General features: G+C 38.4%; 1 pseudogene; it reads left to right on the top strand.

Annotated features, from left to right (window-relative positions):
- Positions 1-309: 309 nt before the first annotated feature.
- On the top strand, positions 310-3,580 carry LOC139360420 (uncharacterized; annotated as a pseudogene).
- The last annotated feature ends 602 nt before the right edge of the window (positions 3,581-4,182 follow it).

Genomic DNA, 4,182 nt, shown 5'->3' with positions numbered 1-4,182 from the left:
GGAGTTACAGCTGTATTTCATGGAGCTGTTTGCTAGTCTCATTACTCTGGAATCTGAGAACAGATATTTCGGATCCCTTTGGAGACTATAGAGACAAAGGAAATATCCTCCGATAAAAATGGGAAAGAAGCTTTCTGAGAAACTTCTTTATGATCTGTGAATTCATCTCACAGACTTCCAAATTTCGACTCATGAAGCCTTTTGTAAAGACAGTTCTTGTGGAATTTGGAAAGTGATATTTGGAAGCCTATGGGGGCTATGGTGAAAAAGAAAATATACTCAGATAAAAACTGGAAAGAAGCTTTCTGAGAAACTGCGTTGTGTTCTGTTAATTCATCTCACCGACTTACAAGTTTCTCCTCAAGAAGCCGTTCGCTAAGACTGTTCTTGTGGAATTAGCAAAGTGATATTTGGAAGCCCATATTGGGCTATGGTGAAAAAGAGAATATCCTCAGATAAAAACTGGAAAAAAGCTTTCTGAGGAACTTCTCTGTGATCTGTGAATTCATTTCACAGAGTTACAGCTTTCCCCTCAAGAAGCCTTTCCCTAAGTCTGTTCTTGTGGAATTCTCAAAGTGATATTTGGAAAGCCTTGGAGGGTTATGGTGAAAAAGAAAATATCCTCAGATAAAAACTGGAAAGAAACCTTCTGAGAAACTACTTTGTGTTCTCTGCAGTCATTTTCACAGAGTTACAGCTTTCCCTTCAAGAAGCAGTGTTCTGTTAATTCATCTCAAAGTGTTACAGCTTTCCCCTCATTAAACCGTTCGTTAAGACTGTTCTTGTGGAATTTGCAAAGTGATATTTGGAATCCCCGGCGGGTGATGATAAAAAAGAAAATATCATCAGATAAAAACTGAAAAGCAGCTTTCTGAGAAACTGCTTTGTGATGTGTGACTTCCATTCACTGAGTTAGAGCTGAATTTAGTGAAGTTCTTTGTTAGCCTTATTTCTGTGAATGTGAGAACTGATATTTGGGATCCCATTGAAGACTATAGGGCCAAAGGAAATATCCTCTGATAAAAATGAGAAAGAAGTTAATTGAGAAACTTCTTTGTGATCTGTGAGTTCATCTCAGAGAGTTACAGCTTTATCTTGAAGAAGCCGTTCCCTAAGAGTGTTCTTGTGGAATTTGCAAAGTGATATTTGGAGTCCCATTGAGGGCTACGGTGAAAAAGAAAATATCCTCAGATAAAAACTGGAAAGAAGCTTTCTGAGAAACTGCTTTGTCTTCTGTTAATTCATCTCACAGAATTACATGTTTCCCCTCAAGAAGCTGTTAGTTAAGACTGTTCCTGTGGAATTTGCAAAGTGATATTTGGAAGCCCATAGAGGGCTATGGTGAAAATGAAAATAGCCTCAGATAAATATTGGAGAGAATCTTTCTGAAAAACTGCTTTGTGATGTGCGATTTCCACTCACTGAGTTACAGGTGTATTTCGTGGAAATGTTTGCTAGCATTATTAATGTGTTATCTGAGAACTGATATTTCAGATCCCTTTGAAGTCTACAGGGCCAAAGGAAATATCCTCCGATAAAAATGAGAAAGAAGTTTTATGAGACGCTTTTTTGGGATCTGTGAAATCATCTCACAGAGTTGCAGCTTTCACCTCAAGTAGCCATTCGTTAAAATTGTTCTTGTGGAATTTGCATAGTGATATTTGGAAGCCCATGGAGGGCTATGGTGAAAAAAAAAATATCCTCGTATACAAACTGGAAAGAAGCTTTCAGAGAAACTGCTTAGTGTTCTCTTAATTCATCTCACAGTGTTACCGCTTTCCCCTCAAGAAGCCGTTCTCTAAGACTCTTCTTGTGGAATTTGAAAGTGATATTTCGAACCCCCGGAGGGTGACGTTGAAAAAGAAAATATCCCCAGATAAAAATTGGAAAGAAGCTTTCTGAATAACTGCTTTGTGATGTGTGACTTCCACTCACTGAATTAGAGCTGAATTTAGCGGAGTTCCTTGGTAGCTTTATTTCTATAGAATCTGAGAACTCGTATTTCGGATCCCTTGGAAGACCATAGGGCCAAAGGAAATATCCTCCAATATAAATGAGAAAGAAGCTTTCTGAGGAACTTCTTTGTGATCTGTGAATTCATATCATACAGTTACAGCTTTCCCCTGAAGAAGCCTTTCGTTAAGGCTGTTCTTGTGGAATTTGCAAAGTGATATATGGAAGCTCATGGCGGGTTATGGTGAAAAAGAAAATATCCTCAGATAAAAACTGGAAAGAAGTTTTCTGAGAAACTTCTTTGTGCTCTGTGAATTCATTTCACAGAGTAACCCCTTTCCCTTCAAGAAGCCATTCACTAAGACTGTTTTTTGGAATTTGCAAAGTGATACTTGGAAGCCCATGGAGGGCTATGGTGAAAAAGAAAATATCCTGAGATGAAAATTGGAAAGACACTTTCTGAGAAACTGCTTTGTGATGTGTGACTTCCACTGACTGAGTTACAGCTGTATTTCGTGGAGCTGTTTGCTCGCCTAATTTCTGTGGAATCTGAGAACTGATATTTCAGATCTCTTTGAAAACTATAGTACTAAAGGAAATATCCTCAGTTAAAAATGAGAAAGAATCCTTCTGAGGAACTTCTTTGTGATCTGTTAATATATCTCACAGTGTTACAGCTTTCCCCTCAAGAAGTCTTTCGCTAAGACTGTTTTTGTGGAATTTGCCAAGTGATATTTGGAACCCCTGTAGGGCTATGGTGAAAAAGAAAATATCTTCAGATAAAAACTGGAAAGAAGCTTTCTGAGAAACTGCTTTGTGCTGTGTGACTTCCACTCACAGAGATACAGCTGTAATTCGTGGAGCTGTTTGCTAGCCTTATTTCTGTGGAATCTGAGATCTGATATTTTGAAACCCTTTGAAGACTATAGGGCAAAAGGATATATCCTCTGATAAAAATGTGAAAGAAGTTTTCTGAGAAGCTTCTTTGTGTTCTGTTAAATCATCTCACAGAGTTACAGCTTTCCACTCAAGAAGCCTTTCACTAAGTCTGTTCTTGTGGAATTTGCCAAGTAACATTTGGATGCCCTTGCAGGTCTATGGTGAAAAGAAAATATCCTCAGATAAAAACTGGAAAGAAGATTTCTGAGAAACTGATTTGTGATGTGTTACTTCCACTCACTGAGTTACAGCCGCATTTTGGGGAGATGTTTGCTTGTCTTTTTTCTGTGGAATCTGAGAACTGATATTAGGGAACCTTTTGAAGACAATAAGGCCAAAGGAAATATCCTCCGATAAAAATGAGAAAGAAGGTTTCTGAGAAATTTCTTTGTGATCTGTGAATTCATCTCACAGAGTTACAGCTTTCCCCTCAATAAGCCATTCGCTGAGACTGTTTCTGTGGAATTTGCAATAGGATATTTGGAAGTCCATGGAGGGCTATGGTGAAAAACAATATATCGTCAGATAAATCTGGAAAGCAGCTTTCTGAGAAACTGCTTTGTGTTCTGTTAGTTCATCTCACAGAGTTACAGCATTCCCCTCAAGAAGCCGTTCGATTAGACTGTTCTTGTGGAATTCGCAAAGTGATATTTGGAAGCCCATAGAAGGCTAAGGTGAAAAAGAAAATATCCTTAGATGAAAACTGGAACGAAGCTTTCTGTGAAACTGCTTCATGATGTGTGACTTCCCATCACTGAGTTACAGCTGTGTTTTGTGCAGCTATTTGCTCACCGAATTTCTCTGGAATCAGAGAACTGATAATTCGGATCCCTTTGAAGACTGTAGGACTAAAGGAAATATGCGCCGAAAAAAATGAGAAAGAAGAATTCTTAGAAACTTCTTCGTGTTCTGTGAATTCTTTTAATAGAGTTACCACTTTCCCCTCAAGAAGCCTTTCGCTAACACTGTTCTTGTTGAATTTGCAAATTGATATTTGGCAGCTCAAGGAGGGCTATGTTGAAAAGTAATTATCCTGAGATAAATACTGGAAAGATGCTTTCTGAGAAACTGCTTTGTGATGTGTGACTTCCACTCACAGAGATACAGCTGTATTTCATGGAGCTGCTGGCTAGCCTTATTTCTGTGGAATCTGAGAATGGATATTTCGGATCTCTTTGAAGACGATAGGTCCAAAGGAAATATCCTCTGATAGAAATGAGAAAGAAGCTTTCTGAGAAAATTCTTGGTGATCTGTGAATTCTTCACACAGAGTTACAGCTTTCCCGTAAA

This window comes from Macaca nemestrina, chromosome 20 (genome assembly GCF_043159975.1).
Source record: "Macaca nemestrina isolate mMacNem1 chromosome 20, mMacNem.hap1, whole genome shotgun sequence".
Classification (NCBI taxonomy): Eukaryota; Metazoa; Chordata; class Mammalia; order Primates; family Cercopithecidae; genus Macaca; species Macaca nemestrina.
This window is presented reverse-complemented; position numbering and strand designations above follow the sequence as displayed.